Source organism: Zea mays, chromosome 2 (assembly GCF_902167145.1).
Source record: "Zea mays cultivar B73 chromosome 2, Zm-B73-REFERENCE-NAM-5.0, whole genome shotgun sequence".
NCBI lineage: Eukaryota > Viridiplantae > Streptophyta > Magnoliopsida > Poales > Poaceae > Zea > Zea mays.
In genome coordinates this window covers 112,699,900-112,725,064 of record NC_050097.1, presented here as the reverse complement: position 1 = coordinate 112,725,064, position 25,165 = coordinate 112,699,900, and positions in this window count along the sequence as shown.

Sequence of the window (25,165 nt, the reverse complement as noted above, 5' to 3'; positions counted from 1 at the left end):
TTATTCTGACTTAAGTGCATAAGTCCCGCCTTAGAGGCTAGACCACACTTAAATGGGAATAACCCGTCAATCCCTCGGATCTAGTCCGACGAGGCCACTGACAGGATCAAGTACCACACTCTCACTCGATGGTGAGTCACAGAGCAAATACAATAAAGCATAAAACCATACATTAAGGAGTATTAAATTTATTACATCATCATCGGAGTTTTTGCAAAAGTAGTCATCATTGTTCGAAGTGCAGCGGAATAAAACTAATGATAAATAAATGGAGGGATGGGGAAGCCTGTCCCATCACTCCTCATGCTCCTCCTCAGCCGAGGCGGGGTCCCACTTGACAGTCCAACCCGGTGGCAAGATAGACGGCCAAGTCACTCCAGCAACCATGTCCTCCAAAGAACCTGTAAAATTATGCCACAAGCAAGGCTGAGTATACTAATATTCAGCTAGACTTACTCGGTGTGAGGAGTCTACTCCTCTACCTCTAGACATGCAGCTGTTTGGCTGTGGGGTTTGGTTGCCAAAAGCACTAGCTGAGTTTCTAAATCAAGTTTTAGCTTTGTCAAGTTTAAGTGTGACTCTCTTAAGGCTAAATGTGTACTATCTACTCATACATAGTATCAAACATATTTAGCAATCAACATCTTATGTCAACTCATCACATTTCCACTTGTTACTCAATGTAGCAGCATGGATCAAGCAGTCTCATTAGCTGCGAGAAGCAGACGATTCGAATCGAGTTTTTATCCTTGCAAGGTAAACCGAAACACACAACGTGGCGAGGCACTCCGTCCCCACACACATCAACCGTCCCCATCGATTCCCCGTCAGCAGAGAGGGGCTCACCGCCTTGGCGTACAATGCCTCACTGACCCCGACTGCCATCGTGCAATGACTGCACTTGTACCCACCATAACCGGAATGGGAGACCTCGTCTCAGGTCGCGTGAGGAGGGCAATCTGCTGCCAGGTTCAATCAGGTACTAGGCTTACCGATTTACCATATTTCTCGGCATATGTTTAGTACGTTCAAACGCTTGACTCACGGTACCACACCATAATCCTTATTCAAATTTTTATCCCGTAGACAACCAATCCCCATGGATTGTTGCCCACACACCAGCATCATTATGATAAGAAAGTGGATACAACCAATTTACTGATCTCGCGCGAGTGCTAGAAAAATCACTCGACTTCTACCGAGATCCTAATTAATAAAGCAGCTACTCGACCTAGCATACTAGTATTCATCTCAACAGGATTCCTGAGATCATGCAACTAGGGTTTCACACAACTCCTACACTTAAGTGCACATTCAATCCTATAATCAATAAGTGTAGTAAAATAGCATAAATAATAGGTTATGCATAAACCGGGGCTTGCCTTCTAAAGCAGTGGCAGGCAGATCCTCTGGTGCAGGCTCTGGTGCTGGATCCGGGGCTACCTCCTGAGCAGCTCCTTGCTCTGGCACGAGGACATACTCTCCATCAGCGAGGTTGCAGTCTATTGAAATGCAATGAATATGTATGTCATGATTATGCATGATTTAACAATATTAGGCTAAAGGAAGAAGAGCTAAGTTAGTTAGCAACTAGGGTTTCTTGGTCATACGTGGCTTTTAGTGGTTTATGATTATCACTCTAGGTTTAGGTTTTGTTAAGGATAAGCATAGTGGATTGGTATTTCTCTTATATATTTTAGTGGACAATTTACAAAGGGTCTTAGGATGACACTAATTTCCATCATTTATTTTCCCCTTCTTTATTTCCTATTTATAATTTCTAGTGTAGGTTTGAACTACAACAGTGATTTAACTTTTTCCAAAAATTCTGTAAAAATTACAGTGGGTTGCTATTGGTCACTATAGCCTATTCTAGGAATTTGAGGTTCAGAATAGAAAGGCTATGCCTTGGACAAAAATAACAAAAGTTAGGCAAAAGGGGGGGGTCACTTTGCACTACAACTCTTAACTAGGAGTGGGTTCTGTCCTAAGTGTCATTTTTGTTGGCATCTAAAAGTAATAACAAGCTTCTGTGCCAAAAATCACAGCAAGTTCATTGATGGTCATTTAGTTGTGATTTTCTAAAGTTAAATGCCAAAAAGGCACTTTCTACTGCCTTGCTATTTGAAAAATGTCAAACATCAGATTTCATATTTTTCCTATGTTCTTAATAACAACACATTAATTATCCCAAGGTTTGGGGTGTTTTCACCTTGAGGTTATTTTTCTAGGGTTTTTCTAAGTCTTCCTTGTTTTCTTAAAATAAAAGGTATCCCAATTATTTTGTACTAAACCAGAGTATAATAGATTTTTCTAGTGAACTATACTAAATAAGTAGACTAACAAAAATATGGGGGCTCCCTGGTTCTTTATTTAATTTACCTTTCCTATTTTATTTAACCTTAAGCATAATGTAAAATAAATGGCAAACTCTACCTTAATGGGGTGTACAAAGGGGTTTATCATTTCTAAATAGGTCAGTAGGTGGTCAAGTACTTCTCTAATTTTTCTTAACCTCAGTTAAATAGTGCAACTATTTTTCCTCCTATTATTTAGCTTTTGGCCAAATCAATATTTAAATCAGAACCCTAAAGTTTTCTGTAGCACTTAGGGGTTTCATATTTTTCTTAGGTAGTTTACATTATTTAAGACCTGACAAAATTGGTTTGACTTGATTTGGGTGAATAAAACAGAAGATATGAATTATTCAAGTTCTGTTTGAATTTAAATCAGATTTAATAAAAGGTTTCCTGGAAAAACCACTTTGCACCGAAGTCCTCGGGTTCTTTCCAAACTAACTCTCTCACTTATACCCCCGCGCTACTATTCCTCTGAGTCACTGACAATGCGCAAAACCCCCTAGCCTTCTCTTCTTCTCCCCCGCGGTCCCTCCCTAGGTTTAAACAGTACCCGCGAGAAAGAACAGGGCGGCGCGGCTTACCGGCGGCGAGAGAGGTCCGGCGAGGGGCGGGGTTGGCTCCGGGAGGTCCTGGCAGTCACAACGGTGTACGGCTCGACGGCGGGGGTGGCCGGAATCGTCCGGTCCACGTGCGCAGGCGGGTGCTCTCGTCGGCGGCGGGTGCTCCGGCCAAACCACGGCGATCTAGTTCAATCTAGTGGCATGGTGAGCTTCACGGGGTGTCGTAGAGACTATGTGCACAAGGAATCGAAGAACGGAGCAGAGGATTACCCGGTCTACGCTCACCGGCGGTCGGGTGGAGTCCAGCGACCGTGGACTGGCTTCTCCGGCGAAGCAAACTCCGATTCCTCGCTCGGGGAGCTTCACCGAGGTGTGCACAGTCTTCTCCGAGGGTTGGACGGGGTTGGGAAGGGCTCTGTTGGCCGGTCTACAGTGGTAGGGGGATCGGGCGGCCGCGGACACGCCATGCACGGGCAAACGCCGGTGGTTTTGGGCTCCGGTGAGGTCGAGCGCGTGCGGAGGGGTACGATAGAAGTCCCTGGGTGCTTTATAGGCGCGGGCGCGGGCCATGGCGCCGGCTTGGCTTTGGCGTGACGTGGGGCACGCGGGGGCGCGCGCGGGCGTGCTCTGGCGAGCTCAGAGCGCGTCGAACACGTGGCTCTTTCCTTTTGCCCGTGTTCTTCCCTCTGTTGAGCGGCCAAAACGTACGAATCTTGCCCTAGAGCCTGTGAGAGATCTCTTCCCTGCACCTAGAGCTACCTAGTTCATGTGAGTTCCAAGGGTAGATGTGGTCGGGTTAGAGAGATATGGGGGTGGGAAGTCGGCTATGTCAGAGATGTCCAAACCGAGACAAAATTGGTGCCAAGTCGTGTCAAACGTCTTAGGGTAGGTGTCAACTTTCTCCAGGGCATTCTAGGGTTAATTTGGCGCCACTTTGTCAATTGGGTCGAAATATTTTGAAGTTTGAATGAGGGTGAACATGTGTGATCTTTGGCCAAGGGTTGGTTTTGGACTTAGAAAAATCCTGATTTTTCTTTTGTGCTCAAACCTTTGGTGAACCTTTTGGGGCTTTTCTGAAATCTTTTTGGGTTACTTTCTTACTATTATTTGTAGGTTATTAAGTGTACTACAAATTTTATATTTGACCCAAGCCATGATCATAAGGTTTTCATGACCTTTTGGTCATACTTACATCAAGGGTTCCCATTGTCCAAAGGGGTTTGCATTACGGTTTTGGGCAATTCTCCCCTTTAGATGTGCATGATAAGTTGGGGTATGATATCCAAGATGGGTTGCACTTGCTTAGGACCTTGAGTTCCAAGTTTGAGGTACTTTGCTCTATTTCAATCACATGTGATGATGGGCTTGGCTTGTGTAGTCTTAAGTGAAAACCCTAAGTAACACCTGAGGTGTTACAGTTAGGGTACTCACTATCTTCAAAGCCGGGAGGTTGCTCAACATAGACTTCTTCCTTGATTGGTCCATTGAGGAAGGCACTTTTCACGTCCATTTGGTAGAGCTTAAAGCCATGGTAAGTAGCATAGGCAAGTAATATACGAATTGACTCAAGCCTAGCTACGGGTGCATAGGTTTCACCGAAGTCCAAACCTTCGACTTGTGAATATCCCTTGGCCACAAGTCGGGCTTTATTCCTTGTCACCACACCATGCTCATCTTGCTTGTTGCGGAAGACCCACTTGGTTCCTACAACATTTTGATTAGGATGTGGAACTAAATACCATACCTCATTCCTTGTGAAGTTGTTGAGTTCCTCTTGCATTGCCAACACCCAATCTGAATCCCTTAATGCGTCTTCCATCCTATATGACTCAATAGAAGACACAAAGGAGTAATGTTCACAAAAATGAGCAACACGAGATCGAGTGGTTACCCCCTTATGAATATCGCCAAGGATGAAGTTCACGGGGTGATCTCTTTGTATTGCTTGGTGGACTCTTGGGTGTGGCGGTCTTGGACCCTCATCATCTTCCTTGTCTTGATCATGAGCATCTCCCCCTTGATCATTATCTTACTCTTGAGGTGGCTCATCTTCTTGATCTTCATTTTCATTCTCTTGAGCTTGATCCTCATCTTGGGTTGGTGGAGATACTTGCATGGAGGAAGATGGTTGATCTTGTGCTTGTGGAGGCTCCTCGGATTCCTTAGGACACACATCCCCAATGGACATGTTCCTTAGCGTGACGCACGGAGCCTCTTCATTATCTAACTCATCAAGATCAACTTGCTCTACTTGAGAGCCATTAGTCTCATCAAACACAATGTCACAAGAAACTTCAACTAGTCCAGTGGACTTGTTAAAGACTCTAGATGCCCTTGTGTTTGAGTCATAACCAAGTAAAAAGCCTTCTACAGCCTTAGGAGCAAATTTAGATTTTCTACCTCTTTTAACAAGAATAAAACATTTGCTACCAAAGACTCTAAAATATGAAACATTGGGCTTTTTACCGGTGAGGAGTTCATATGATGTCTTCTTGAGGATTCGGTGAAGGTAGAGACGGTTGATGGCGTAGCAAGCGGTGTTGATTGCTTCCGCCCAAAACCGATCCAAAGTCTTGTACTCATCAAGCATGGTCCTCGCCATGTCAAGTAGAGTTCTATTCTTCCTCTCCACTACACCATTTTGTTGTGGTGTGTAGGGAGAAGAGAACTCATGCTTGATGCCCTCGTCCTCAAGAAAGCCTTCAATTTGAGAGTTCTTGAACTCCGTCCCGTTGTCGCTCCTAATCGTTTTGATCCTTAAGCCGAACTCATTTTGAGCCCGTCTCAAGAATCCCTTTAAGGTTTCTTGGGTTTGAGATTTATCCCGCAAAAAGAACACCCATGTGAAGCGAGAATAATCATCCACAATAACTAGACAGTACTTACTCCCACCGATGTTTATGTAAGCTATCGGGCCGAATAGATCCATGTGGAGTAGCTCAAGCGGCCTATCAGTCGTCATGATGTTCTTGTGTGGATGATGAACACCAACTTGCTTTCCTACTTGACATGCGCTACAAATCCTGTCTTTCTCAAAATGAACATTTGTTAGTCCCAAAATGTGCTCTCCCTTTAGAAGCTTGTGAAGATTCTTCATCCCAACGTGGGCTAGTCGGCGGTGTCAGAGCCAACCCATGTTAGTCTTAGCAATTAAGCAAGTATCGAGTTCAGCTCTATTAAAATCAACTAAGTATAGTTGACCCTCTAATACCCCCTTAAATGCTACTGAATCATCACTTCTTCTAAAGACAGTAACACCTATATCCGTAAAAAGACAATTGTAGCCCATTTTGCATAATTGAGAAACTGAAAGCAAGTTATAGTCTAGAGAATCTACAAGAAAAACATTGGAAATTGGATGGTCAGGTGATATAGCAATTTTACCAAGTCCTTTGACCAAACCTTGATTTCCATCCCCGAATGTGATAGCTCTTTGGGGATCGTGATTTTTCTCATAGGAGGAGAACATCCTTTTCTCCCCAGTCATGTGATTTGTGCACCTGCTATCAATTATCCAACTTGAGCCCCAGGATGCATAAACCTACAAAACAAATTTAGGCCTTGTTCTTAGGTACCCAAACAGTCTTGGATCCTTTGACATTAGAAACAAGCACCTTGGATACCCAAACACAAGTCTTTGACCCCTTGCGTTTGCCCCCAACATATTTGGCAACTATTTTGCCTAATTTGTTAGTTAAAACATATGATGCATCAAAAGTCTTAAATGAAATGTTATGTTCATTTGATGTAATAGGAGATTTCTTTTTAGGCATTTTGACATGGGTAGAATGCCTAGAGCTAGAAGCCTCATTCTTATAAATAAAAGCATGGTGAGAAACAGAATGAGTCTTCTTAGCATGAATTCTCCTAATCTTATCCTCAGGATAACCAGCAGGATATAAAATATAGCCCTCGTTATCCTGAGGCATGGGAGCCTTGCCCTTAACAAAATTAGACAATCTTTTAGGGGCATTGAGCTTGACATTGCCTCCCTATTGGAAGCCAATGCCATCCTTAATGCCAGGGCGTCTCCCACTATAGAGCATGCTTCTAGCAAATTTAAAATTTTCATTCTCTAAGTCATGCTCGTTAATCTTAGCACTAAGTTGAGCTATGTGATCATTTTGTTGTTTAATTAAAGCTAGGTGATCATGGATAGCATCAACATTAATGTCTCTACATCTAGTACAAATAGTAACATGATCAACACTAGATGTAGATGGTTTGCATGCATTTAATTCATCAATCTTAGCATGTAAAGTAGCATTTTCATTCTTAAGATTGGAGATAGAAACATTGCAAACATTTAAATCTTTAGCCTTAGCAATTAATTTTTCATTCTCAATTTTAAGGCTAGAGAGTGATGCATTCAACTTGTCAATCTTAGTAATCAAATTAGTATTGTCATTTCTAAGACTATCAATCGAATTATCACAATCATCTAATTTCTCAACCTTAGCAATTAATTTAGCATTTTCACATCTAAGGTTGGAAATAGTGTCATGGCAAGTGCTAAGCTCACTAGTTAATTTTTCACATTTTTCTACTTCTTGAGCATAAGCATTTTTAACCTTAACATGCTTCTTATTTTCTTTAATTAGGAAGTCCTCTTGGCTATCCAAGAGTTCATCCTTCTCATGAATAGCTCCTATAAATTCATTTAATTTTTCCTTTTGTTGCATGTTTAGGTTGGCAAAAAGAGCAAGCAAGTTATCCTTATCATCACTAGAGTTATCCTCATCACTAGATGTTGCATATCTAGTGGAGGCTCTAGATTTTATCTTCTTCTTGCCATCCTTTTCCATGAGGCACTTGTGGCCAACGTTGAGGAAGAGGAGACCCTTGTTGACGGCGATGTTGGTGGCGTCCTCGTCGGAGGAGGAGTCGGTGGAGCTCTCGTCGGAGTCCCACTCCCGACAAACATGGGCATCGCCGCCCTTCTTCTTGTAATACTTCTTCTTCTCCTTCCTTCTTCCCTTCTTGTCGTCGCCCCTATCACTATCACTTGATAATGGACATTTAGCAATGAAATGACCGGGCTTACCACACTTGTAGCAAACTTTCTTAGAGCGGGGCTTGTAGTCCTTCCCCCTCCTTTGCTTGAGGATTTGGCGAAAGCTTTTGATGATTAAAGCCATCTCTTCATTGTCGAGCTTGGAGGCGTCGATGGGGAGCCTACTTGACGTAGACTCTTCTTTCTTCTCCTCCGTCGCTTTGAATGCGACGGGTTGCACCTCGGGTGTGGAGGTGGCGCCTCGCTCAATGATTTGTTTGGAGCCTTTGATCATTAATTCAAAGCTCACAAACTTTCCTATCACTTCCTCGGGAGACATTAGTTTATATCTAGGATCACCATGAATTAATTGAACTTGAGTAGGGTTAAGAAAAACGAGTGATCTAAGAATAACCTTGACCATTTCATGGTCATCCCATTTGGTGCTCTCGAGGTTGCGCACTTGGTTCACCAAGGTCTTGAGCCAGTTGTACATTGCTTGTGGCTCCTCCTCTTGATGAAGCATGAAGCGACCGAGCTCCCCCTCGATCGTTTCCTGCTTGGTAATCTTGGTCACCTCATCTCCTTCGTGCGTGGTCTTGAGCACGTCCCAAATCTCTTTGGCACTCTTCAACCCTTCCACCTTATTATACTCCTCTCGACTTAGAGAGGCGAGGAGTATAGTAGTGGCTTGGGAGTTGAAGTGCCGGATTTGGGCTACCTCGTCCGAGTCATAGCCTTCATCCCCCACGGATGGTTCCAGCGCACCAAATTCAACAATGTCCCAAATACTAGCGTGGAGTGAGATTAGATGGTGCCTCATTTTATCAATAATCTTCACCGTCAAAAACCGGTGGTTTGCCTAGTGGGACGGAAAGTAAAGGAGTGCGTTTGGAAATGCGAGGATAGCATAAGGGGATCTTACTAAACTTCTTGCTCTCATGGCGCTGAGAAGTGACGGACGGCGTGTCGGAGCCGGAGGTGGAAGGCGACGAAGAATCGGTCTCGTAGTACACCACTTTCTTCATTTTCTTCTTCTTGTCGCCACTCCGGTGCGACTTGATGCGGGGAGGTGATTCCTCCCTCTTCTTGTTGCCGGACTCTCCCGATGGAGCTTTCCCGTGGCTTGTGGCGGGCTTCTCGCCGGTCACCATCTCCTTCTTGGCGTGAGCTCCCGACATAACTTCGAGCGGTTAGGCTCTAATGAAGTACCGGGCTCTGATACCAATTGATAGTCGCCTAGAGGTGGGGTGAATAGGCAAATCTAAAACTTATAAACTTTAAGCGCAACTACAAGCCGGGGTTAGCGTTAGAAATAAATTCGAGTTCGAAAGAGAGGGCGAAAAACAAATCACAAGCAAATAAAGCGGATGACACGGTGATTTGTTTTACCGAGGTTCGGTTCTTGCAAACCTACTCCCCGTTGAGGTGGTCACAAAGACCGGGTCTCTTTCAACCATTTCCCTCTCTCAAACGGTCACCTAGACCGAGTGAGCTTCTCTTCTCAATCAATTGGGACACTAAGTCCCCACAAGGACCACCACACAATTGGTGTCTCTTGCTTTGATTACAAAGATCTTAGGAACAAGAAATGGGGAAGAAGAAAAGCGATCCAAGCGCAAGAGCTCAAAAGAACACGGCAAAACTCTCTCTTCTAGTCACTATTGCTTTGAGTGAAATTGGGACTTGGAGAGATTTTGATTCACTCTAATTGTGTCTTGTATTGAATGCACTAGCTCTTGTATTGAATGTGTTGGCTGAAAACTTGGATGCCTTGAAGTGTGGTGGTTGGGGGGTATTTATTGCCCCAACCACCAAAGTGGCCGTTGGGGAAGGTTGTTGTCGAAGGGCGCACCGGACAGTCCGGTGTGTCACCGGATACTGTACGGTGCGCCAGCCACGTCACCCAACCGTTAGGATTCGACCGTTGGAGCTCTGACATGTGGGGCCACCGGACAGTCCGGTGGTGCACCAGACATGTCCTGTTCACTGTCCGGTGCGCCTTCTAGCACCTGCTCTGACTCTGCGCGCGCAGTCGTGCACTGTTCACTGTTGCTTTTGCAGACGACCGTTGGCGCAGTAGCCGTTGCTCCGCCTGGCACACCGGACAGTCCGGTGCTACACCGGACATTCCGGTGAATTATAGCGGAGGGGCTCCCCGAATTCCCGAAGCTGAGCAGTTCAGAGTGATTCTGCCTGGTGCACCGGACAGTCCGGTGCGCCAGAATAGGGCAACCTTCGGTTGTCTTTTGCTCTTTTTATTTGAACCCTTTCTTGAACTTTTTATTGGTTTGTGTTGAACCTTTGGCACCTATAGAACTTATAATCTAGAGCAAACTAGTTAGTCCAATTATTTGTGTTAGGCATTTCAACCACCAAAATCAATTAGAAAAAAGTTTAAAACTATTTCCTATTCATTGGCGCTGCTGATGTAGATAATCAATAATATAGCGTATACAGGGACTAGACGTTTTGCTTGCGCCAAGTTTCTTTGGATATTTGACTCCCAAATTATTTTAAAAATTTTTATGTATATATAAGCACAAGTGTGGCACCAAAATTCACAAAAACTAATTTGACTATTTTTAAACAAATTCGAATTTTATACGGTCATGAAAAAATGTGAAGAATGTACTCCTCTCATATCACATATTTTATACCACATTATCATACTTTAAATTTATACTAGAAATACATGTGTAGGATTATAACAAAATCACAAAAAAAATGAACAAGTGACTTAGTTATAAATATGCCTACAAAGAATTTACATTATCAAACCAGAAATGACGTGAGGCTCCGAGATCGCTGTAGTCATATTTATAACTAAGATGCTTATTCATATTTGTTTTGCGATTCCAATATAATCCTTCACATGCAATTTTAGTATAAATTTATATTTTATGGTATAATAATGTGGTATAAAATATATGATCTGAGAGTACATTCTTCTTATTTTCCCACTATTATATAGAATTCGAATTTGTTTTAAAAACCTAGGTATAAAACTTTGTTAAATTAGTTTTGGTACAATTTTGGTGACACTATCATGTTTATATGTACCTTGGAAAATTTATAAAACAATTCGGAAGTAAAATTGCAAAAAAAAACTTGGCGTTAACAAAAAGTCTAGTCCCTGTAGGAAACACTACATCGTCGGTTTATCCACGTCACACAGGTTCATGTTGAGGGATTGGATCTGTTTGGAGTGTGTCCCGAAACAAGTTTAAGGATCTAAAAATTCGTTTTGAGAGTTTGGCGACCTCGATCGAACAAGTTTCATGATCTAAAAATTCATTTTGAAAGTTTGTGAACCTAGATGACACGGACGAACAAGTTTAAGGACCTGTGGTGTACTTCACTCAACATAATATATAATAATATACATCAAGATCAACGGTCCAAAATCATTCGAGAGCATAGTAGCAAACCCTTATATTAAAAAGAACCACAATGCCCAGATTCATGAAATTGAGCTACCTAGAACTTTCATTAGAAGTCCATTTGCTCCTTACCCATGTACATACATCAGACTCAATACATTTTCCCATTAAAATAATGAAGATTCAGATAATTAACATGATGATATCCAGCCCTCTACGTACAACGGCGCAGTCTTGCAGCACTTGATTGCGAAATGTTACTTTCTTTGATGGCAAACAAATACACAGAAATTCAAGATAAAGTTGGGCAGCCAAGGACAGAGACAGGCAAAGCAGTGATTGCAGACCGAGACAGAAAGAAGTGCCTAGTGTGTAGAATTATGTAGCCCCTGCTCCTATATGATTGAAAGGTTTATACTACTGGTTCCTCTTCCTCTTCCCTCTAACTTCTTTTAGAAAAGCAAGTGTAGCTCTCATTGCTATCTATGGAGCTAGGGAATCACTGGGTCAATTCCTCACCATGCTGCTCCCCGTTATTTAATCCAGGATGTGATGCTGAACAGTGTTTGATGAACCATTTTCCAAGCAAAACTACCAAGAAAACAGATGGAGCTCATATAGGGTAGTGCAATTGGAGACACAATTGTTTGGAAGTGTACCAATATAATATCCTTCTCCCTTGTTGCTATGGACCTGCAGTCCAAAGGAGCACACATGGAGGCTGGTAGTTCACCAGCCACGCCGTGCATGTGGAGTGTTGCTACTCACATGGCACCTATGACACAATTTGGAGCATAGTGCCATATTTGTCTCCTTGCATATGGTTTTACAAGGGAAAAAGTAAAGGCAAGCTTAATCCGAGCACTACAAATTTGTAGTGGACCTTGTGGTCCTATATGTGGTCCTGTAAGATATGAGATGTGGGTTGTGCATGAACCACTTGCCCAGTATTGAAAGTGTGATATTATGAATCACATGGACATGAATAATACGATGACCATCACTAGTGTAGAAGGTACTATACGTGTCGAGAGTAGTGCATCCATCACGCGGCATTTGCACATAATGCTTGTGGGAAACAACTATGTGATGGTTCAATGTTAACTACCCATCAATCACTCCATGCGTGTGTAAGGATTGGCATCCGTGGAAAGGAGAATCTTAGGTGACATTGATCATATTCTTATATTGTTTCAATTACATTTGGACCATTGGGGGGATTTATAGCATACCATTAGTGTCAAGAACTCTTGAGCCACTATCATGTTGTAACGTTCGTCGAATAATTCTCGATATCGTGGACAATTTGAGTTGCCACCAACGCACTATATCGCTTGCCAAACCATGCGACTAAACATATAGGACACAACATATCTTATGGGATTTATTTGTTGTCTTATTATTGCCATGAAACAAGTGTATGGATGTGGTGTCCTTTCTCTCTTTTGCAAGGAAAATGCTGTTGGAACACACGTAGTGGTATATCATGAGGTATTCAAAGATATCTTGGAGCCACAACAGAGCATGCATGCATGTGCTGCACATTGGGTGGAGCTATAGCAAAGTCCATGACTAGATCAAAAGGATATATACACTCCATGCATATCCAGAGACTACATACATTTCGTTCTTTACTTTTTCCCCTGTAGTCCTGGACGTGTGTGAACCATCCTATGCTGCCGCCACATCTTGTGAATTGAGATGCCTGCCCATGTGATGGATGCAACTAGTGTCACTCATTTTCTCACATTTCCCATGCTAAGCTAAACTCCTCATGTATGCCATATTCAATTTTGGCTGCACAACCATACTAGAATTGATGAGCTTCTTAATGTAACAAAAAAACCTCACCAATTCCAAACTTAACATGAACCTCTGAGTTCCTATAGGGTAACCAGTGTACCATTAGTTCCTATGTACATACACAATGTGCTTCTGTTGAGCACTGTATGAGAGCTATACTTTGTGTTGAGTGTGGCCCCTCTCAGCTGGAGAAGGCCCACATTCTGTCAGAGGAATGCATGGCCCAACGGGCGTTTTGGTGGACAGTAACTGACAATACAGGCGGCAAAGCCTGCTTCACCTTTGAACAGCTGATCAGACGGCTGTGAAAAAAATATGAAAAATGCTGGGTCCCAAATGGCAATCAGGTGCTGCGACTCCATTCAAACTGAACCATGGTTGTGACTGCAGTAAAGGTGCTTTGGTAACAGGTGTACTCGGCAAAAAAAGTATGTCCTATAATTTTTTGTAGTGTAGCTCATGTAAACGTCCTTGCTTGATCCGAAAATTCCCATTTTTGTGCTTAGGGTGGAAAATTAGCTCCTGCTCGGAGCAACTCGAGACTTAGAACAAGTCTGAGCCGAACGAGTCAGCTCGCGAGCCGAGCCGATACAACTTTTCAATCTTGAGAGACAAGGGAGCAGTGTTGAGCTCGGCTTTTTTCCATCCCTATTGGAACTTGGAAGCCATCTCTTATTGGAGTCTTTTATGTCCAAGTCCTCCAGCAACAAATTTACACTCTATGTCATCGCAAGTAATTGGTGTCAACGTTGGTCGACGCAGACCAGACCAAATTCCTCAAAGGCAGGTCCATTTCGAAAAATTGTGTCGATGTAACTAAACTGATTCAGAGCCACTTGCTTCAAAAGAAAAAATGACGACCCTGGTTCTCAAATCAGACTTTGCAAAAAGCTTTTTGATAGTGTTAGCTAGGACATTCTACTTCTTATCCTCCGCACACGGAGCTTCCCTGATCAATGGTGCTATTGGATTAAACAACCGCAAGAAAGTGTGAAAGGCCTATGGCAGGGAGACCCCTTGTCTCCGTATTTGTTGATACTGGTTGCGGATGTGCTTCAGCAACTGTTAACCTCGGATCTAGTGCTTCAACATCCTATTGCCCCAGATCGTCTGTGAACCATCCTACAATACTCCGACGACACACTAATCATTGCTCGAGCTGATGAACAAGTTGTGCAAAGCCTCAAAACATTACTACATAGCTTCTCTCGGAGCCACGGGTTTGCATATCAATTAGTCAGAGAGTGTAACATCCCAAATCTTGATTTTAGGATTCAAGAAAAATTTCGAAAGTACTTAGATTAAAATATCCTTTAATACATTTTTTCTTACTTTGAAGTTATGTTCTTATAAAATAAATAAGAGTAATATTAAATTTTGATGTCTCAAATTTAGATTTGACTTTTAAAATTTAAAACGTAATTTTGAAACTCAGAAAAGTAAATAATAGAAAGATTTTCTATTTATTTGAGTGAATATCCCTTTCATCAATATTACATTTAGATGCATTTATTTAAGTGAGTAATAAATAAATAAGTAAAAGAAAATTTGCATCCATGCAGAGATTTTGGTTTGTGCATTTAAATAGGCTTGCACTTTGAGCTCCATTTAAATGTAATTCGAAATTTGAATTTAAACTTGATTTGAAATTAGGAAAATGAAAAAAGAATTAAAAAAAGAGAAGAAGGCAGAACTGGGCCGAATCCCCACTCTCGGCCCACTATCTCCTATTGCTGGCCTGCGCATGAACTAGTTACTCCGATGGTGTATTTTGTGGAAACCGTCTTCACCACTGGTTCATGTCTTCTCTGTACTTGTGTGATCCCTATCGCTACCGGGTGGGTCCCGGTGGTCAGACTACCTATTCCCTTCGCCGAAGTCACTTACATGTGGGGCCCTCGGGCTAGGCTCTCACGCGGTCACACCTCGACCACGCACGAACGCGCTCGCGCGTTTAGACACTGCCATGTGGGCCACCTGTGACAGATCTGTCTTCCACCGTTCAAGCGAGCAAGACACAGGTTGTTGTGTTGTGATCTTGATGGTTAGGATTCAGTGGGGCTGCGCTCCCACCTCCTTGCATCTATATAAGTCGGCTGTGGTGCCCTACGACTTAACCATACTAGAGGGCATCGATTTCAAAATCGTAGCGAAGAACCAAGCAACGAAAGCGAGAAGGTGATGTGCGGAGGGAGAAGAAGGTCGTCGCCGCCGATGGTCTGCTTGTGCAACATCCAAGCCATCGTCGGTGGGCTGCTCGAGGATTCCCTGGCACACGTGGAGACTACGGGTGGTGATCCTGAGCGCCTAGATGACCTATGCTCGGTGGGATTCCTTGTCGGTGTTGTGGTGTCGCCGTGGAGCCGTGCCATGGCGTGGATAGAGCTTGGGACGACGTAATCATCTTGTCGGGTACCATAATTAGGGGTACCCCCAAGACTCCTAAACTCGGCTGGTAATCACCATCAGCGCAAACTGCAGAGGCTGGTGGGCGCAATTCAGGTCAAGGCTTCGTCTACTCAAGGGACGCGATCTCGCCTCGCCCGAGCCCAGCCTCGGGCGGGAACAGTAGTCCCAGACGGATTCACGCCTGGCCCGAGGGCCTCCTCAAGCAACGGGCGCTCCCTCGACTCGTCCGAAGCCTAGCTCGGGCAGGCTTCGTAGTGAAGCCACCTTGGCCAAATTGCCTCACCAACCGACCGTATCGCAGGCGCATTCAATGCAAGGATCGCCTAGCGCCTTATCCTGACACGCGTGCTTCAGTCGGCAAGGTCGAAGTGACCGCAGTCACTTCGCCCTCCCACTGACTGACCTGACAGGAAAACAGCGCCGCCTGCCCCGCTCTGACTGCTGTGCCACCCACCAAGATGAGGCTGACAGCAGCTGAGTCCAGCCTCAGGCGCCACAGGAAGCTCCACCTCGCCCAACCTTGGGCCCTGGCCTCAGGAGAAGTCTCTGCCTCACCCAACCTTGGGCCCCAGCCTCAGGAGAAGTCTCCGCCTCGCCCGACCCCAGGGCTCGGCCCCCGCCTCAGCCTCAGAAGATGGACTCTGCCTCGCCCGACCCAGGGCTCGGCCTCGACCTCGACCTTGGAGGATGGACTCCGCCTCGCCCGACCCCAGGGCTCGGCCTCGACCTCGACCTCGACCTCGGAGGATGGACTCCGCCTCGCCCGACCCCAGGGCTCGACCTCGGCCCCGACCTCAGAAGGAATCGCGTCCTCACCCAACCCCGACCTCGGCCTCAGGAGGAGTTTCCGCCTCGCCCAACCTTGGGCTCGGACCGACCACGCCACAGGGGGGATCATCATTACCCTACCCCTAGCTAGCTCAGGCTACGGGGAACAAGGCCGGCGTCCCATCTGGCTCGCCCCGGTAAACAATTAATGATGGCACCCCACGTGCGCCCATGACGATGGCGGTTCTCAGCCCCTACGGAAGCAAGGCGACGTCAGCAAGGTCCCGGCAGCCCCGACAGCTGTGCTTCTACAGGGCTCAAGCGCTCCTCCGACGGCCACGACATCGCATGCACAGGGCTCTAGCACCTCTCCGACAGCCACGTTGGCATGTACATAGGGCTCTGGCTCCTCTCTGCCGGACACGTTAGCATATTGCTACACCCCCATTGTACACCTGGACCCTCTCCTTACATCTATAAAAGGAAGGTCCAGGGCCCTCATACGAGAAGGTGGTCGTGCGGGAGGACGGGCTGACGAACAGGCTCTCTCTCTCTCCCTCGCGAACGCTTGTAACCCCCTACTGCAAGCGCATCCGCCCTGGGAGCAGGATAACACGAGCCGTAGTTCTCTTCCCCCCTTGTGTTCCATCTCGCGCCGACCCATCTGGGCTAGGACACGCAGCGACAATTTACTCGTCGGTCTAGGGACCCCCCTGGGTCGAAACGCCGACAGTTGGCGCGCCAGGTAGGGGCTTGCTGCGTGTTGACGAACAACTTCCCATCGAGCTCCAGATGGGTAGTCTCCAGCAACCTCTTCAGCCTGGGACGCTGCTCCGTTTCGGGAGTCTCGAGTTCATGTCCCTCGACGGCAGCTACGACATGGTACTCCTTCCTCCGCCGCGCGACGGCGACAATGGCGGCCGTCAGCCCGCCCGGCGGCGGCGGAATCGACGACGTCTTCCCCCCGTGGTGGAAGAGCAGCATCCGGGTCTATCCCGCCGCCTTCCTCACCGCAGGAGAAGGGGGCGGGGCAACCGTGGCCAAGCAGGAGGCGGCATCTCGCCGGTTGTCGAGCGAGTCGACGACGCTGGTGCCCCAGCGGGGGACACGTCGGGCGTTGACCTCGCGCCTGAGACGATGACGAGCGTCGTTTCCCCGCAATACACCAACCCCAAGCGGACAGATGGCGCCAGCACGCTCGCGAAGGGCTTGCTGGGCGTTAGCCTCGTACCGGAGATAACGGTGCGGTCCATCCCCGACGCGACTTCGTCACCGTCCATCGATCAAGAGGTACCGTCCGTTTTCCACCCTGTGCCTTTTAGATTCAGCTTCGATCCACCAAGCGACCCCGCTTCGGTGGACGCTTTCATAAAAGCATATCTAACCTTCCGGGGTACCATATGTGGTCAACCTGGGACCGACTGACGACCGTCTCGACCTACGGCCCCTCGGGTTCTGAGGAAGATGATGAGCCCGACTCTGGTTGGGATTTCTCTGGGCTCGGTAATCCCAGTGCCATGCGAGACTTCATGACTGCATGTGACTAATGCCTCTCCGATTACTCCGATGATGGCCACAGCCTTGACGACGAGGGCTGTGGCCCAAGTCGCGAATGTTTCCACGTCGATCTAGGGGGTCTCGACGAAGGCAACGACCTTGGTATGCCGGAGGACGATGATCCCCCTAGGCCTACGCCTCGTGTTGACATCCTGCGGGAGCTAGCTGTGGTCCCAGTCCCTGCGAGGGATCAGGACACACAGCTCGAGCAAATCCGCGAGATGCAGGCCAAGCTCGACGAGGAAGCAGGACAACTTGTGCAGCTCCGGCAAAACATCGGGCAGGAGTGGGCAGGCCGAGCACTAGCCGGAGAAGCGCGTCATCAAGCCTAGGACGTCCAGCGCCGTATCGCTGACGATGCTAGGGCGAGGCTGCCCCCGGCTTCCAATGGGGTCGGCCAGAATCTGGCTGCAGCGGCGATACTACTCTGAGCGATGCCAGAGCCATCCACCACCGAGGGGCGACGTATCTAGGGAGAACTCAAGAATCTCCTAGAGGATGCCGCGGTCCGACGGGCCGAGAGCTCTGCCTCCCAAAGGCAAGGGTACCCCCTGGAGCATCGCGCCGCGACTTCCCGATTCATGCGGGAAGCCTCGGTCCACACCGGGCACATGTGGGACGCAAATCCTGCAGCCCCGGGTCGCCTCGGCAACGAGCACCACCGCCGCGACCGTCGAGCCCACCTCGATGAGAAGGTGCGCCGAGGCTACCACCCCAGGCGTGGGGGACGCTACGACAACGGGGAGGATCGAAGCCCCTCGCCCGAACCACCCGGTCCACAAGCTTTCAGCCGGGCCATACGACGGGCGCCGTTCCCGACCCGTTTCCGAGCCCCGACTACCATCACTAAGTACTCAGGGGAAACAAGGCTGGAACTGTGGCTTGCAGACTACCGGCTGGCCTGCCAGCTGGGTGGAACGGACGATGACAACCTCATCATCCGTAACCTCCCCCTGTTCCTCTCCGACGCCGCCCGAGCCTGGCTGGAGCATCTGCCTCCTGCACAGATCTCCAACTAGGACGATCTGGTAAAAGCCTTCGCTGGAAACTTCCAGGGCACATACGTGCACCCTGGGAACTCTTGGGATCTCCGAAGCTGCCGCCAGTAGCCAGGGGAATCCCTGCGAGACTACATCCGGCGATTTTCGAAGCAGCACACCGAGCTGCCCAACATCACCGACTCAGATGTCATCGGCGCGTTCCTCGCCGGCACCACTTGTCGCGACCTGGTGAGCAAGCTGGGTCGCAAGACTCCCACCAGGGCGATCGAGTTGATGGACATCGCCACCAAGTTCGCCTCTAGTCAGGAGGCGGTCGAGGCCATCTTACGGAAGGACAAGCAGCCTCAGGGGTGCCAGCAGGAAGACGTCCCCGAGGCGTCCACCCAGCGCGGCACGAAGAAGAAGGCCAAGAAGAAGTCGCAAGCGAAACGCGACGCCACCGACACAGATCTTGTCGCCGCCGCCGAGTACAGGAACCCTCGGAAGCCTCCCGGAGGGGCCAACCTGTTCGACAAGATGCTCAAGGAATCGTGCCCCTATCATCAGGGTCCCGTCAAGCACACCCTTGAGGAATGCGTCATGCTTCGGCGCTACATCCATAAGGCCGGGCCCCCGACGGAAGGTGGCAAAGGCCATGACAACGACAAGAAGGAGGGCAACAAGGAAGAGGAGTTCCCCGAGGTCCACGACTGTTTCATGATCTACGGTCGGCAAGTGGCGAACGCCTCGGCTCGGCACCGCAAGCAGGAGCGCCGGGAGGTCTGCTCGGTGAAGGTGGCGGCGCCAGTCTACCTAGACTGGTCCGACAAGCCCATCACCTTCGACCGAGGCGACCACCCAGACCGCGTGCCGAGCCCAGGAAAGTACCCGCTCGTTGTCGATCCCGTCATCAGCAACGTCAGGCTCACCAAGGTCCTCATGGACGGAGGCAGCAGCCTCAACATCATCTACGCCGAGACCCTCGGGCTTTTGCAAATCGATCTGTCCACGATCCGGGCCGGTGCGGCGCCCTTTCACGGGATCATCCCCGGGAAGCGCGTCCAGCCCCTTGGGCAACTCGATCTGCCCGTCTGCTTCGGGACTCCCTCCAACTTCCGAAAGGAAACCCTCATGTTCGAGGTGGTCGGGTTCCGAGGGACCTACCACGCGGTGCTGGGGAGACCATGCTACGCCAAGTTCATGGCTGTCCCCAACTACACCTACCTCAAGCTCAAGATGCCGGGCCCCAATGGGGTCATCACCGTCAGATCCACGTACCGACACGCGTATGAATGCGACGTGGAGTGCGTGGAATACGCTGAGGCCCTCGCCGAATACGAGGCCCTTATCGCCGACCTGGAGTGCCTCTCCAAGGAGGTGCCTGATGCGAAGCGCCACGCCGACAACTTTGAGCCAGCAGAGGCGGTTAAGTCCGTCCCTCTCGACCCCAGCAACGACGCCTCCAAGCAAGTCTGGATCAGCTCCGAGCTCGACCCCAAATAGGAAGTAGTGCTCATCGACTTTCTCCGCATGAACACCGAGGTTTTTGCGTGGAGTCCCTTGGACATGCCTGGCATACCGAGGGATGTCGCCGAGCACTCACTGGATATCCGAGCTGGAGCCCGACCCGTGAAGCAGCCCTTGCGCCGATTCAACGAAGAAAAGCACAGAGCCATAGGCGAGGAGATCCACAAGCTGATGGCTGCAGGGTTCATCAAAGAGGTATTCTATCCCGAATGGCTAGCCAACCCTATGCTTGTGAAAAAGAAAGGTGGGAAATGGAGGACGTGTGTAGACTACACTGGTCTAAACAAAGCATGTCCGAAGGTTCCCTACCCTCTGCCTCGCATCGATCAAATCGTGGATTCCACTGCTAGGTGCGAAACCCTGTCATTCCTCGATGCCTACTCAGGGTATCACCAAATCATGATGAAAGAGTCCGACCAGCTCACGACTTCTTTCATCACACCTTTTGGCATGTACTGCTATATTACTATGCCATTTGGTTTGAGGAATGCAGGCGCAACATACCAAAGGTGCATGAACCACGTGTTCGGAGAGCACATCGGCCGAACGGTCGAGGCTTACGTCGATGACATCGTAGTCAAGACGAGGAAAGCCTCCGACATCCTCTCTGACCTTGAAACGACATTCAAGTGTCTGAGGGCGAAGGGCGTAAAGCTTAACCCCGAGAAGTGTGTCTTCGGAGTCCCCCGAGACATGCTCCTAGGGTTCATCGTCTCCGAGCGGGGCATCGAGGCTAACCCGGAGAAAATCGCGGCCATCACCAACATGGGGCCTATCAAAGACTTGAAAGGAGTACAAAGGGTCATTGAATGCCTTGCGGCTCTGAGCCGCTTCATCTCTCGCCTCGGCAAAAGAGGCCTACCCTTGTACCGCCTCTTAAGGAAGACCGAGCGCTTCGCTTGGACCCCCGAGGCCGAGGAAGCCCTCGGAAACTTAAAGGCACTCCTTACAAGCGCGCCCATATTGGTACCCCCCGCCGCGGGAGAAGCCCTCTTGATCTACGTAGCCGCAACCACTCAGGTGGTCAGGGCCGCGATCGTGGTCGAGAGACGAGAAGAAGGGCATGCATTGCTCGTCTAGAGGTTGGTCTACTTCATCAGTGAAGTGCTATCCGAGACCAAAATATGCTACCCGCAAATTCAGAAGCTACTGTACGCGGTAATTCTGACGCGACGAAAGTTGCGACACTACTTCGAGTCTCATCCGGTGACTGTGGTGTCATCCTTCCCCCTGGGGGAGATCATCCAGTGCCGAGAGGCCTCAGATAGGATTGCAAAGTGGGCGGTGGAGATCATGGGCGAGACAATCTCGTTCGCTCCTCGGAAGGCATCAAGTCCCAAGTCTTGGCGGACTTTGTGGCTGAATAGGTCGACACCCAGCTTCCAACAGCTCCGATCCAACCGGAACTCTGGACCATGTATTTCGATGGGTCGCTGATGAAAACAGGAGCAGGTGCGGGCCTGCTCTTCATCTCACCCCTCGGGAAGCACCTCCGCTATGTGCTGCGCCTCCATTTCCCGGCGTCAAACAACGTGGCCGAGTACGAGGCTCTGGTTAACGGGTTGCGCATCGCCATCGAGCTAGGGGTTCGGCGCCTCGACGCTCGTGGCGACTCGCAGCTTGTCATCGACCAAGTCATGAAGAACTCCCACTGCCGCGACCCAAAGATGGAGGCCTACTGCGACAAGGTTCGGCGCCTGGAAGACAAGTTCTACGGGCTCGAGCTCAACCACGTCGCTCGACGCTACAACGAGACTGCGGACGAGCTGGCTAAGATAGCCTCGGGGTGAACAACGGTTCCCCCGGATGTCTTCTCCAGAGACATACATCAACCCTCCATCAAGACCAACGACACGCCGAGCCCGGGGAAGCCTCGGTCAAGCCCGAGGAGGCCTCGGCCTAGCCCGAGGCACCCTCGGCCGCCGAGGGTGAGGCACTGCGCGTCGAGGAAGAGCGGAATGGGGTCACGCCTAATCGAAACTGGCGGACCCCGTACCTGCAATATCTCCACTGAGGAGAGCTCCCCCTCGACAAAGCCAAAGCTCGGCGACTGGCGCGGCGCGCCAAGTCGTTCGTCTTACTGGGTGACGAAGAGGAGCTCTACGACGCCAAGCCGAGCCATGGGGTTCTCACTGTTCTTTCTAGTCTATGGGGCCGAGGCTGTCTTGCCCACAGACTTAGAATACGGTTCCCCGAGGACAAGGGCGTACGACGACCAAAGCAACCAGACCAGCCGAGAAGACTCACTGGACCAGCTGGAAGAGGCTCGGGACATGGCCTTACTACACTCGGCACGGTATCAGCAGTCTCTGCGACGCTACCACGCCCGAGGGGTTCGGCCCCGAGACCTCCAAGTGGGAGACTTGGTGCTTCGGCTGCGGCAAGACGCCCGAGGGCGCCACAAGCTTACTCCTCCCTGGGAGGGGCCATTCATCATCGCCAAAATTTTGAAGCCCGGAACATACAAGCTGGCCAACAATCAAGGCGAGGTCTACAGCAACGCTTGGAACATCCGACAGCTACGTCGCTTTTACCCTTAAGATGTTTTCAAGTCGTTCATATACCTCGTTTTCTATACATACACAAATAAAGTCTAACCGTCAAGGAAGGGTCAGCCTTGCCTTGGCAAAGCCCGACCCTCCCTCGGGGGCTAGAAGGGGGGAACCCCCTCTGCGTAAAATTTTTTCCTCGGAAAAAGTCTTTCTACCAGAACATCTTTCGCGCTTTTCGACTGCTTCGATAGCGGAATCCTGAAAACGACGGAGTACACGTAAGCGGCAAGGCCGACCGAGCCGAGGGACTCCTACACCTCCGGGATATGGATACCTCACTCATCACCTTCTGCGATAAGTAACTCACGCTCGGATAAGCGACTCTGCTGACCGAACAAGTCTTAACGCTCGAAAACTTTTCTGCCAGAACGATTTTCGTGCCTTCTCGACTATATCGATAACAGAATCCTACGAACGAGTAAGAGTGCACATAAGCGGCGAGGCCGACCGAGCCGAGGGACTCCTACACCTCCGGGATACGGATACCTCACTCATCACCTTCCGCGATAAGTAACTCTCGGTCAGATAAGTGATTCTGCTACCGACGAACAAGTCCTGATACTTGAAACAAGAGGAAAATAAACGCAGCTTTACAACACGACAATGGTATGTTTGGGCCTCGGCGGCCGCGAAAAACATACGCACACTTCAGACAAACTCTCCCTGCAGGTTCAGATATCAGCAGAGGGAGCAGCAGCACCTTCGGTATCGTCACCACCTTCAGAGGAATCTGGCCCGGCCTCGGACGGCGACGTGGGCGGAAGGATCTCCACCTCGAAGGAGGAAGCCAGCACCAAGCTCGGGCCATCATAGCCAAGGTCTCCGTAAGGGTCCCGGCCCGGGCAAACACCTCGACCAGCTGCTCCGTAGCCTCAGCCAGCTGTCCCCCGAGGACATCAGCCCGGCTCATGGCCTCGGCAGCCTAACTCCGCGGTTGGTCTCGCCAGCGGACGACCTGGCCAAGCTCCAGCCGCCGCCGCTGCATCTCTTCGGCCAGGGAGGCCACGTGCTCCCGGGCCAACGAAGCCTCTTCATGAGCCGACTCTACCTCTGTCCATGCTGACACCGCTGCCTCCGGCTCCGGCTCATCGCAGAGCAGCCGAGGGTTCTTTAACTGAGCAAGAGAAGCCTTGCGTGGCAAGGCCGACCGAGCCGAGGGACTCCTACGCCTCCGGGATACGGATACCTCACTCGTCACCTTCTGCACAGGGCAACTCACACTCGATTAAGCGGTTCAGCTAGCCGACAAGCGAGTCCTAGTGCTCGAAATGAGAAATAAACCCGGTATTACACTGAAATACCTGGGTGTTCAGGCCTCGACAGCCACAATGAACACACACCGACACTCAAGGTGCCATTACAAATGGAACTCTGGTTCCACTCCCGCGGTATGAACAACCTCCACATCGGAGGGCCTGCGGGACGACAAACTCTGGGTGGCTCGCCGGCAACCTCTGCAGCAGCAGCGATGGCCCTAGGGTGAACGTTACCACTGGAAGGCCCTCGTTCGCGTCCCTCGCGGGGGACGAGAACCAGCCATTAAAGCCAAAGAGCTGGAGGCCCGTAGCGTGGGTGGCGCCGACGATCTCGTCAGCGGAGAAACCTTCTCTGGCTGCCACCACCTCAGCACCGACGACAACATCCACCTACCCGCCAACACCGCATCGACGAGCGCCGGCCACCCCAAAGCGCACCGGCAGGTCCTCACTCCCGTCCTCGCCGCAAGAACGAGAACGGGACCGTCTCAGAACACGAGTACCACCCTCGCGGCGTACGACGTGTTGTGAGACCCTCCGGTGCGGCCGGCCGCAGTCGCCCGGATAGAGGACAGAATGCTGCACCCTGGCCAGGCAGCAGCAGTTCGCCTTCCCTCGTATGGCTAGAGGACGCCTCCTCCGTAGAGCTGGAGGATGGTTTCCACCCCCAGATGCTGGAGGAAGAAGCGGGACACCAGCCCACACGAAGGCAGGCCCCGGCTCGCCTCGCCCTCCTCCACAACAAGGATGATGAAGATCCTTGAAGCTGAGGCGGGGCAGAGGCCGCAGCCCGGCTTTCTTCTCCCCACCATCGAACTAGTGGTCACCATCCTAGGTGACCATCGGTGAGGGAATGCAGTCGGGCTGCCTGATGAAAATCCTTGAAGCCGAGCGAAGGGTGAAGGGTGCCACCTCCGTAAGGTTGCGCTCCTCCAATGACAAGACGAAGGCAACGCGGGCACTTCCCATCCGGGGGCTCGGGAGGTGGAAGGATGCGATGCATGAGGGGAGTGCGAA